General features: G+C 44.9%; 1 protein-coding gene across 1 annotated transcript in view; it reads left to right on the forward strand.

The window, feature by feature from the left end:
- CNTNAP2 (contactin associated protein 2) overlaps positions 1-13,203 on the forward strand; it is a 982,287-nt gene that overhangs the window by 852,471 nt on the left and 116,613 nt on the right. The gene's annotated exons all lie outside the window — the stretch shown is intronic.

Raw genomic sequence — 13,203 nt, forward strand, 5'->3', positions numbered from 1 at the left:
GGAAGGAGGGGCAGTAGCTCAGTCGGTGGGGTGGAAGTGGAGAAGGAAAGAGCGCCCAGACTCACAGGTCACCTGCGGTTTTAGGCATTGTGCTAAAAGTCTTATGTGTGTAAATGTGACAACTTAATGTCACAACAATCCATTAAGCAAGACCTATGATTATTACCCTCATTTTACAGAGGAGGAAACTAAAGCTGAGCATGGTCAGTATGCCAAAGTTACTCAGCTAGTATGTGGTAGAGTAGCGTTTTGAAGCTGCGTCTCTCTGATGAGAGTCCCTGGTTAAACGGATCAAAAGAACTTGTCATTAAGGGCCAAGGTCCAGAAGGAATGCAGCTGAGAGTCAAGTGATGCCATTATCATTTGTTTACACACGCCAGCATTTTAGTGGGACAGAGGCTTCGGCATCCACAGGGCATGGACCCGAGATGTTGCTGAGTGCCCAGATGCCGCCACGTGCATTCCACAGTGCACCGAAGAATAATTGGAAATTCTGAGTGTTCCTTCAGGGTTGTAATGATTCCATCAAAACAAACCCTACACTGTACACTGATATTCCTAAAGACACCGCACTATGATATTCCTAAAGTAACATCCACCGTGAACATACTTGAAACAATGGACTTTATTTCTTTAGTTTGACAGGAATGTTGGGTGATTGCCAGGCTCCCTCACTATGAGTAACACCCTCTTGTTCACCAGCATTTCACGTCAGGTGATTAAATTGGTTCTTCAGCAAAATTACAGTGTGCAATGAGGCGTGGACCCTCAGGATCATGAACAAATAACATTGTAAAGGCAAATCCTCTATGATAACTAAGTATCTACTGTGCTAGAAATCTGTGTCAAGCTAAAAGCATAACATGAACTTCAGATGTATGAATGTCACACCCAGAGTTTTCTGTTCACCAAAGGAAAATTTTGCTGTGCAGATAAGCTAACTGTGCATGTGATGAGGTACATAAATAAGCACAGATACCTGTAAGGACATCCGCAGCCCCGACATGGAGGTGGCCTCATGGCCTCATGCACCTGAGGGTAAGTCAAGGTGATGCTGCAGGTCCCACACGAGACTTGCTGAGACGGACTGTCGTCCACACCAGCCCCGGAGCTCTCTGCAGACGAAGGCAGTGTGTCTTAGCTCTGCTGTATCCTAACAAGGAGCAAGTGCTCCATAAACATTTGTTAAATTAATGAAGAGTAGAAGGGAAAAGGAACAAAAAGCATATCCTGCAGAATTAGAGGGTATGTGGATGATGATGCTAAGACAATAAATAAAAATCAGCACCGAAGTGAGATCTGCCATTCTCACACACCTTGCAATCTGGTTTTCCTAAAAGCAGGCGTCTGATAATAGTGGAGTAGAAAGCATGTAGGCTTTGGAATCAGGCAAAGCTGGTGTCTTAGTCAGCTCAGACTAGGTGGCTTAAGCAACAGACGTTTATTTCTCACAGTTCTGAAAGCTGGGAAGTTCGAGATCAAGGTACCAGCAGATCGGGTGTCTGGTGAGGGCCCACTTCCTAGTTTGCAGACAGCCGTTTTCTCATTGTATCCTCACGTGACATGGAGAGAAGCAAGCTGTCTCCTGTTTCTTCTTAGAGGGGCACTAATCTCATTCGAGAGGGCTCCACCCTCATGATCTAATCCCAGATCCATCCCCTGATGTCATCACATTGGGGGTTAAGATTTCAACATATTAATTTGGGGAGACACAAATTACAGACACCTCAGTCTGTAGCAGCTGGTGGTGTTTGAATCCAGGCTCTGCCCCTTATCAGTGTTGAACCCTTGGGTACATTACTTGAACCTCGCAGGGCCTGGGTTCTCTCAGTTACAAAATGGGAACACAGTGCCTACTTGCAGGCTGTTAGCTTCCTGAAGTTGGAGTGTGTTTTCTTGTTTTCCTTTTAACTAATCTATTTGCATCAGCCAGATCAGTGCCTAGCGTATAGAAAGTGCTCAAAAAAATATTTGTGGAGTAAATGAACTACCTTTTTAGTATTAAGCTAATAACATCTTAAGGAGTAACCAATGTAATGCCTGGTAATAATTAAGAAAATAATTACCGTTTTTTGATGCTGGCTCTGTGCCAGTCGTTATGGTGTGTGTTCTAAGTACAGTGTTGCCTATAATTCTCACGACACTGCCCTGGACCACTGTTACCCTCACTGTACAGGAAACGGACCCAAGGCTCAGAAGGGTTATTTTCTTAAAGCAGGTTTCCCAACAGCAGCAATACTGCAGTTTGGGGTCAGATACATCATCCTTTGTTGTAGTGGTTGACTTGTGCATTGTAGGGTGTTTAGCAGTGCCCCACCCCCGCCCTCTACCAACTGGATACAAGTAGCAACCCAAGTTGTGACAATCACAGCTGTCTCTAGATGTTGCCAACTGTTCTCCCCAAGGGCAGATTCACCACCAACTGAGAACCACGGACTTAATGTCCCTCCTAGTCATTAGTAGAGGTGGCATTTGAAACAGATGTGTGACACCAAGAGCTAGGCATTGCTTCCTGATAACACCCGCGTCTTTCGAAGGATGAAGAAGCAAGGAAGAGATCTGATACTCTGGAGATAAATTCTGTTAATACAGTCAAAGGAGTCACACATGAGGACCACAAAAGACACGTGGGTGTCTGGCGAGGCTGATTACTGGCCACCTCCTCCAGCCAATGTTCCTTAAAAGCTTGGTCATTTAGTAGGAGCAGGACTGATGAGAAGCCCTTTAAAATTTCCCTCTGAAACTGACATACACTTCAGTGAGAAACAACCAATATGCACTCACCAGCTCTGTACATATCCACCTGGAAAGACGGATTGAACTTCAAAAGGATATCTAGTATAAACCAGTAAGGTTTTGACAACCCCTAGCGATCCATGCCCCCAGGATGTTGGTTAGCTGAGTCGGCTGCTAATCAGAAACTGATCGCATAAAAGAAGGAAAAGGAGGTGGATCTAAATAAATAATAGGCCTCCACATGGAGCTCTTTGATGAGCACCGCTTGAAAAAGGACACATCAAAAGAATGAAAGAAGGGTGCCTAGTCAACGACAAGTGTGACTTCTAAAGGGAACAGAGGAAATATATTCTAGAAATAAAATGGTGATCACTGTCAACCAACATCAGAATTTTGGAATGAGTTGCCACGTTTCTGAATCCTCCAAGCCAAGAAGGAAGTCAGGATCCCTAGCAGTGAGCAAAGCTTCACAAAGTAGAGATATCACCAGACCTAGTTATGTCCATCATTTACTAGCTGAGTGATGTCATAGACTTTATATGTCTGATTTTCAGCAACAGATTTAATAATCTTTCAAGGGAATCTTTAAGTCAATTGGAAGCCTGAAGCAGGTCTTCTGTATTACTCACGTTTTTCCAACATTTTTATCAATGCCTTGGATAAAGACACAAATAGGGGCTTCCCTGGTGGCGCAGTGGTTGAGAGGCCGCCTGCCGATGCAGGGGACATGGGTTCGTGCCCCGGTCTGGGAAGGTCCCACATGCTGCAGAGCAGCTGGGCCCGTAAGCCATGGCCGCTGAGCCTGCACGTCCGGAACCTGTGTTCCGCAACGGGAGAGGCCACAACAGTGAGAGGCCCGCGTACCGCAAAAAAAAAACATTCTATTACAAATAGAATGTTCATTAAGTTTGCAAATGACACAAAGCTGAGAGGGATGGTTTAATAAGCTGGATGATAAAAAGCACTTCAAAAGCATCTTGACAGGCTAGAAAGATAGGATAAAAATAATAAGGTGGAATATAATGATATAAACTTAATTCCTGCACTTAGAGCAAAAGAAAAAAAAAGCACATAAGTAGAAGATGGAAGACTCCTGGTATCACAGAAAAAGACTCAGGGTGTTGGTTTTATGGACAGTTTGATATGAGCCAACATTATGTGGTGACTGATTTTTTAAATAAATTCAGTACTGAACTACCTTAATAAGGGAACTGTGTCCATAGCAAGGAAGTACAGTCAGACCTCAGCTGGGGTGTCATGGCCGATCCTAGGCACCTCATTGTAAGATGTATATTAATCTTCTAAGAAGACCAGATAGATAAAGGACCCCTAAAGGAAAAATCAAAAGACCTGAAGATATTTATACCAATAAAAAGATATGATTTAAGAGAAGTGAAAGAATCCGTTTTCAGTATTTGACAACTGCTCCATGAAGGAAGGGTAAGGCTTTGTAGAGGCTTACTCAGTGGGACCGAAGTAGCCCAGTGAGAGGAAAATTTCAGTTTCGTATTAGAAAGAACTTCCTAATAGCTCAGCTATTCAAAAATGAGTGGCCACTATTTTGAGGTAGTGGACTTTCCAAGATTAAGAGTATTTAACAAAAGCTAAATGGAAATTTGTCCTGTACTTTGAGGAGTTTTCTGGATTGAGTGAGACCAGATTACATATAGCCTAAAAACCCCTGAAACCGTAAGATTATGATTTTTTTAAGTGGAAATTAAAGCTAGTATATTTTCCAAAATGTCATAAAGTTATAAACCATACTCATCAGTTCATTCAGTCCCATGTAATTAATTCCTGTTGATCTGGATGAAGTAATCCGGTTTTCCATTAGAGTTTTGTCATTTGTTACCCAATTCAGTGGTATTACCTAAAGGCTATCAGAAACTTACATTTGTTTTTTAAAAAAAGTTCTTTTCATGAGTCTTCTTGAAAATCTTCATTTTGTAAAAACATCGGCCTAAAGTAATGATTGTCTGTAGAGGACAAAACTTAAAATAGCATGGTTAAAAATTGGAGTACAATGCAATTAGCAGGACACTTGGATATTTCTGTGACTTATAACATTTTAGGATAATAACTAGAATTATGACTGATAACTTTATATCAGGACATATGTTTTAAATAAATTGTTTTTTAAAAGGTGGAAGATGCAATATTAAAGCTGAGAAGGTTCTGTTCCGTGTGAGAACTAAAAGGATAATTATATTTAGGTTTCCTTGAGGTCATGCACCATTATGGGTGTATTATAGACAAGAATTTAGAAGAATGTCAATATCTGCTGCTCGTCATGTCACTGTACGTTCTGTGTTATTAAACAGATAGCCTCTGTGTTCAGGATGGCAGTCCTCGTTTTACTTTTCTTTTTAGAAAGTAAAATCTGAGCCCTCTTTTTATTTTTTTCAAAATAACTATTTGTGTTTTGGCCGTGCAGCATAGTAATACAAAATCATAATAAAGTAGACCTGCAGAAAATACCTTACCTTAATTAATTACCTATTAAGTAAAGGTATTAATTAATAACTTTTCTATAGGAAAAAGGTATTACTTCCTCTGTATGAGTTTGAGAAGCTGTACTTGGGAAGAAGTTGAATACTAACTCATGCAGAGTGATCATTGCTTTACTGACCAGAGCTATTTGTCAGTGGCAGCATCTGGGGTGGTAGAATTAGAGGCGAATGCGGATTCGTCTGAATTTAATATCGTTTGTAAGTCATATGGGTCCCAGAGCTTTTTTCCAAACTATGACTATCAAAGCAACTGTGATAGAAGATAGACGTTTTGGGAGCCACTGTGTGATTTCCATTATAATCTAAAGCGTGAATCTTATGATCTGTTGTTAAGAAATCCTTATTCTAGGGTTTTCCAAAACTTTCCAGAACTTTGGCAAAGTCTCCTCACACAGCAGGAGATGACATACCACTGTGTTCATTCATGGGTGAGGTGGTATATACTCTGGTAGACATTACACTGCTCACTGAGTATTTCCAGCCAGAAAAGTGATGCGTAGAAAAGACATGTGCAGTTTCTGGGCTAGAACATTTAATTGCTGGTGCAAGACCCTCCGGGGTCCTTCTGTCCCTTTGATAGGGTGATCGACAAACCTCAAGACAGTGGTTACTCCATCAAACTGGATCCCTCGGTGACCACAGTGGACAGAGAACCCTGTCAACTTATGACAAATCTATAGCATCAGAAAGGAAAAACCCTTTGCTTTCTTGAGCTACCAAGACTATAGGGCTATTTGTTACTGTGTCACAACCTAGCCCATCCTGACTGATACATAAGGATTGCAGTTAAGAACAGCCTTTGCGGTCACACACGTGGGTTTGCATTCTTACTCTGTCACTTACAAACAGTATGACTTTGGCAAGTTACTTAACATCTTGTGCATTCTGTTTCCTCGTGTATAAAACAGGAATAGTAAAGGTCCCTGCTTTACAGGATTCAACAAAATAACACATGTTTAACAGGTAGCATGGGGTCTGCCCCATAGTATGTGTGTAATAAACATTAGTTATTTTTATTAAGTCATAACTGAACAAGTATGTAGTCATCATTTGTCACGCGCCAGGCATTGGAAATGTCATTGGAACACCAGTGGTGTCCAGGACAGGCACAGTTTCTTAAAGGGGCTTAGGTTCTAACTGGAAGAGAGCAGCAGAGGATGAAAAGGCAATTCGAAGGGGAAGGACGGGTGGCAGGATAAATGGAAGGTGGAAATACTGGGTTCTTTGGGAGCAAGAAGGAAGGGCACTTAACCCCGTCTGGGAAATGAGGGAAGGCACACCAGGGAAAGCGACATAGAAACTGAGATCGGAGTGCTAAGTTACAGTTATCCGGGCAAAGGTACGGGGAGGAGCAGAGGGCAGGGAGAGGAGGGATTTTTCAGTTCTCTGTTTTGTTCAGCAACCCACCGAACACTCTGCGGCTTCAACAATACTTTATTACTTCACACAATCCTGTGGCCTGGCTGGATGGCTCTTCTGTTTCACGTGGTCTCAGCTGGGGCCTAAGAATGACTGGATGGTCCACAGTGGCCTCAGTCACGTGGCGTCCCAGGAGTTTCACTGGGGCTGTCAGCCGGTGGGGGGGACCCCAGTTCTCCCCTCCAAGCCAACCGCCTACACCCGCTCCCACCCCACCACCCTGCCCCCGCCCTGGGCTCCACCTCATGGCTGCCTGGGCTCCCTCCTTTCATGGTAGCTGGTCTCTTTGAAGGAGCATTGAAGAAGCAAAGGTGCAAGCTGGAGGTCTCTAAGACCCAGCCTCAGAGCTCACACACAATCTCTTTAGTAGCTGCTACTGGCCAGATCTGGGCTGCAGCCCAGATTCCAGGAAAGGGGAAGCTGACTCTGCCTCTTGATGGCTCAGTGACCAGCTCACACTGCAAAGGAGCACGTGGGCTGGGCGGTATTATGACCAGCTTTGAAAACACAATGTGCTGTGAGGGAAATTTCAGGAACCACAGCCAGTTTCATTCAGAAGGGTTGAAATTAGGGTAAGAAGCAGCAGGTGATCAAAATGCAGCAGCCGTAAACTGGGTTCATATCAAAACAGGCTTTATAAGGAGGGACCAAATGTCCTGCTTTGCCCAGTTGCCTCATTCCAGGACAAGTGTATATCGTTAGCAATGCCCACATTCACTCTAAAAATGTGGCCCAGTGTGTTGATGAAGTGTACAGTCACCTATCATGTTTCGGGTTCTCCCAGGAGGAGCTCTTGCGGTCAGAGGTCCAGCCCCTGTTCCAGGAGAGAAGCCCCTTGGTGGAGTAGTGGCAAGGGGATGAGGACGTGAATACCAGCTTATTTGAGAAAGGACCCCAGGAAATACTAGTAGGGCAGTGGAGAAATGGAACAGGGAAAGGAATGGACCATTATCGGGCCCCTCACGTTGCGGGCAAGCAGAGCTCAGAACCGTGGGGGACTGCGGGAGACAGCGCAGAACAGGTGGAAGCCAGGCCTCGCCCCTCATCCGCACCTGGTCTGGCTCAGGGCTGCTGCCAGGAGCAGTAACTCCCAGCAGTTCTGGCTCGTCCTGCATCCCTACCCTGCACGCTCCGCAGACCAGAGAAAGTGCAGAGCTCAGGGGATGGCTGTCAGCCGTCTTTAGAATCCGAGGTGAAGGCAGAGACGTCGCCATATTACTGGATTCCATCCCAAGTCATGCTAAGGTTTTAATGTTGTCTTGGGGGCCAAAGGGGGTCACGGAAGGACTTTTTTTTTAATCAGGAGAATAACCTGATCAGGTCGACATTTTAGAAAGATAACACCATCTGCAGAGCGGAAAATACGTAACAGGAAGTGAGTGAGAGGCTGCAGGGAGACCAAATTGGAGGTTGCTATGGTTATAACAGAGTTGCACATTGTCATGCATGAAACAACTTGCATGTGCAGAGAAAATGCAGTGTCTTCATTTGTCTGTGGTGAGCTGACGTTCCTTCTAGGGTAGCAAGGGCAGGTACACGGTGTCCAGCCTGGCTGACAGCTGAGTCTGACTCGCCGTTTCAACAGTGCCTTCTGTCGTGCTCTGTCCCTCCGGAACGAAGACGCTTAGTCTCTCAAGTGGCCCTCCCTGTCCCCTGCTTCCTTCTGTACACATGTGTGTAGGTGTGTGGAACATAGAAGGGGGTGGGCAGCGAGATGTTGTAGCTTAAATGTTCTTTTTAGCATCATCACAGGGAGGGACCCAGATCATTGCTGGTCCTTCCTTGAGTTTGCAAGATCTGCCATCTGCTGGCCTCCAGCCCGGTGTCCTGTGTCCACCTGGTCCCTGCGTGCTTGTCTGGCCTTGGATGCTAAGATCTGAGGTTGATGAACTTCGAGTCCCTCCTTGACTGAGGCAATGCTCCCAGAGAGCATCTGCTATCACTCCCTTTGCTGCTTCTGTCCCTCACTGGAGGGGACAGAGCCCCGAGTCTCTGTCATGTCCTCCCCGCTCCCCATGGCAGCCTCCCCACAGCAGCCCCGTGGTGGAGTCATGGGCTTCCTCTCAGGGTTTACTCCTCACAAGGGAAGGGCTGGAGAGCCAGAGACACATCTGCTCACTCTTCTCCCCTCTCTTGACGAGGCCAGGTTGCCCCAGGGTGGTGCAGAGCCCCCTACGTGGCAGGCTCCTCCCAGAGCCCCACGTGGGGAAGCTGGGCAGGAGCTCTCAGCCTCAGGCCTCTCCTCACCCTCTGTGAGCACTGCCTGCTCTCCGGGCAAAGCTCAGCTCTTCTCTCTCCCTCTGGGTCTCTTTTCTCGTAGTCTTCTTGGGCTTAAAAATAAAGCCTTGCTTTTACCTATTCTACCAGGTAGTGCCAGATGACAAGCAGTTCCAACAGTCACTCCTCCTCACTGACCTGCAGGGCAGTTAAGAGTTGAGGGCTCTGTGATACACCTGTCGTCTTCCTCCGGGGCTGTAGGGTTACACGGGCGTATTCATCTCAAGCCAGTGGCAGAGACACAGACAGCAGCCCGGTCGGGTGAGCACTTTTCAAGCTTTTGGTCTTGCCACTCCCACTAGCATGCCATTGTCCGAATTAAGCCATTTGACCAAATCCAGAGTCAAGAAGAGAAATAAACTCTTGCTTCTTCAGTCGGAGAAACAGCAAGTGACGGGGAGGGAGAGAGGGCTGGGGGAGGGGGCGTGGATGCAATCTGCCATGCTCCCTGTCACCAAATTCTCCTGCGACTAAGAAATAGCTTCGTGTCTTCCCCATGTTGGCTGGAAGGGTAGGTACTGTCTCTGTGTCACAGGAGAACACTGTGACCTGCTTTGCTTAGTCCTTCATGGCTTAAAAGCTATGAGTAGGGCTTCCCTGGTGGCGCAGTGGTTGAGAGTCCATCTGCCGATGCAGGGGACACAGGTTCGTGCCCCGGTCTGGGAAGATCCCACATGCCACGGAGCGGCTGGGCCCCTGAGCCATGGCCGCTGAGCCTGCGCGTCCGGAGCCTGTGCTCCGCAACGGGAGAGGCCACGACAGTGAGAGGCCCGCGTACTGCAAAAAAAAAAAAAAATTTATGGGTAAAGGAATTTGGGGAAATTCACTCAAAAGTATATTGAACCCTTACATATGCCAAGCGATAGCAATGAAACAATGAATAAAACAGAAAAAGCCCTTGCCTTTATGAAGCATGTGTTCCAGTGGGCATGAACAAAGGCTGAGAAAATAATTGTGTAATATGATGTTAGCTAGCGGTAAATGCTGTGAAGAAAAATAAAGGAGGATTCGGGGAAGTCCTCTCGGAGAAGGTAGGAGGAGGTGGCGTTTAAGCAGAGGCCTAAATGAAGTGAGGGCAGCAGCGTGTGCACAGCGGGAGGGGAAGTGTCCCAGGAAGCGTGGAGGGCGATGCCCAGGCTGGGAGGCTGAGGTGGAGGCCTGTGCTCGGCTTGTTCAAGGAATAGCAAGAAAGCTGGGGTAGCTAGACCACGATGATGACAGGACAGAAAGACGAAGGTAGAGCCTTAGCCAGCAGCTAGACAGCAGCTTGAAGACCATTGTGGAGGTGAGGTGGGAAGAAGCAGGTGGCTTGGATCCGACTGAGCTGTTAGGAGCATCATTCCAGCTGCCGGGTGCTGTGCTAACTAGCGCAGGGGTGGATGGGAAAGGGCAGGAGGAGAGCAGCAAAGTTCCAGCTGTAGAGCCCCGGTGAGAGACGGCGCAAAACAGTTTGTCTTGCGCCAAAACAGTTACCGTGGCAGCAGTGGAGAAGCATTTGGAAAAGGAATATGTTGAAGGAAGAGCCCACAGTATTTGGTGATAGATTGGGTGGTAGGTGAAAAAAAGATAAAAGACGGCTCCCCAAGATTTTGGCCTGGGTAACTGGGTACATGGTGGTACTATTTACTGAGAATGGCATTGGGTGAGAAGTGGTTTGGGAACCAGGGGATAAAAAGTAAGACTTCTGTTCTGGACACGTTGCAGAGTATTCCGTGGATGCATGGTCCCATGACACATGTCAGAAACTGAACATTACCTGTAGTAACCCTCCCTCCTCCCACCTCTGCCTGCACTCCTTCTGCAGGCAGATGGTGTCTTGGGTTGACTTGGACCCGGTCATTATTCAGAAAGGCAAAAGAGAAAAGAATGCAGCTCCACTGGAAAATAATACAAGCAGTGTCTCCATGCCATGGAGTACTGCTCAGTAAAGAAAGGAGCAAACTATTGAGACACAAAACCACTTGGATAGATCTCCAGGGAGTTATTCGGAGGGAAAATCCAATCCCGAAAGGTTGCACACCTACTGATTCCATTTACATGACATTTTTGAAGTGACAGAATTTTAGAAATAGAGGACAGATTAGCGGTTGCCGGCAGTTGGCGACGGGTGCGAGGGAGGGGTAAAGAGAGGCCAGAGGGGCTGTGGATATAAAAGGGCAACACGAGGGATTCTTACAGTCGGATTTGTTCAATATCTGACTGTGGTGGTGAATAGACAGCCTGCACAGGTGATCCACTTATATAGAATTAAATACACACATACACACACACACGTACAAAGTCTTGAGTACCATCAGTGAATTGTATCCATCTCAGTATCCTGATTGTGACATTCTACAATAGTTTTGCAAAATGTTTCCTTTGAGGAAAACTGGCAAAATATACAAGGTATCTCTCTTATTTCTGTAACTGCGTGTGATTCAGCAGTTACCTCAATACCAATTTCCATTTTAAAGAAGTGATCGAGGTAAAAGAGGATCTAATCCACACTGTTCTCTGGAGTTGTTTATTCATGGCGTGGTGTTTAGTAAGTGTCCACGAGGAGCTGGTGCCTGAGACGCTGCAGAAGGTTGATGGGCAAGGAGGAGGGACGTGCAGTGATCACACCATCATCTCCTGTTCATGCCCGACTTTCCTGCCTTCGCCAGCAGAGATTGGGAAATGCACGGGAATTAAATATTTATCTACAGCTTAGAATCCGGTAGTTCTTTTAGAGGTGTGATTGAAGGGAATGATTAACAGAATGCATTTCTTTAAATGGAGACAGAGGAAAATGTGGTGGATTGAACTGTCTGCTGCTCCTTTAGAGAGAATCCCTGAGAGCAGGTCGTCGCCCTGTGATTCCCCTCTGCCTCCTGCGTTGAATGCGTCAAAATTGATGAATGAACAAATGGCAAATAGTTAATTGAAATTTCTTCTCAGTTGCCTTCGGCTTTTATTACAATGATTAAAGAAGCAGTAAAACACTGATGAGAAAGCTTATTTAAGTGGTAGGCAAGAAATAATATTAAAACTGAAGAGATGCAATTATATCTAATTTTTCACGTCCTAAAGAACATTTAACATAGTCTTAATGTCCAAAATCTTCTCAAGGCTGAGGGAGGCCTTCTGTTTAGATGGAATTTGTCCCGTGAGTTAGCTTGGCATTCTTTTTTAATTGCATTAATAACTTTCATTCTTAGAAATCCATTGGGTTTTTTTTTTCATCATCATTACCTTCATAGAATCATAGAAGTGTCTAGGATATAATGTATTTAAACCTCATCATATCACAGCTGAGGAAAACGATGCTCACAGAGATTAAATGACTGGGCCAAGATCTCATATGGCAGGTTCGTTCAATATCCTTTCCAAAATAACACACTCTCGGCGGCGTGATCATCTTCCCTTGTCACCCAAATGTGTCTTTAACAAATACAATTGATAATGACAGCAGCATAATCAAAAGACACACTCTAAACATCCAGATAAGACAGCTGCAAAAGCAAATCTTTTAATAAAGTTTAGGCTGGAAGTGGAGATTTCGAAGAGTAAAGGCTAGGAACGCAGGCTCCGGCGTCAGACACCTGGGATCAGCTGTCCTATCTGCTAAAGGAGCTACAGCAGGTTCCCTGCATATCTGAGCTTCGGTTTTCTTAATTATAAACTGTGGGTAATAGCAGTACTGATGTCACATGCTTTGCTATGAAGATTAAAAATGGTATGATGAATGTAAAGCACTATCGCAGCGCTTGCTACATAGTAAGTGCTCAGTACATCTTAGGCAGTGTTACTACATCTAGTCTTTGACTTTTAATTAATAAAAAATAAAGGGAAGTCTGACCTCAATACCAAGTCACTCATAAAAACAAGGAATTAAATGAGCACTGAAAACTTTGGGAAATGTTCAATTGAAGACAAATTGGTACCATCACATCTCCACCTTTCTTTTACAAAATTAAATTATTTTTCATTAACAAAAACAAACCAAAAAAGGCATTTATTATTGAAATTCAGTGAGAGAACATAAGTTCTGTTTTTATGACATTTTTAGTATTTGGTTAAACCAGATTGTCAAAAGCAGGGAATCTATTTTTGTCCCAAATCTTCAGCTCACCTGTTTTTGACATACAGGGTATATTTGCATACCCAATTATTTCTGAATAAGCAAACACTCTGAAAGCCAAAATTCTTCTATTATAATATTCAGAAGTATTCCAGAAGACACAGAAAATTTAACTTCTTATATTCACGTGGTCAGTCGTCATTATTCATAGATTTC

Source organism: Tursiops truncatus, chromosome 9 (assembly GCF_011762595.2).
Source record: "Tursiops truncatus isolate mTurTru1 chromosome 9, mTurTru1.mat.Y, whole genome shotgun sequence".
NCBI lineage: Eukaryota > Metazoa > Chordata > Mammalia > Artiodactyla > Delphinidae > Tursiops > Tursiops truncatus.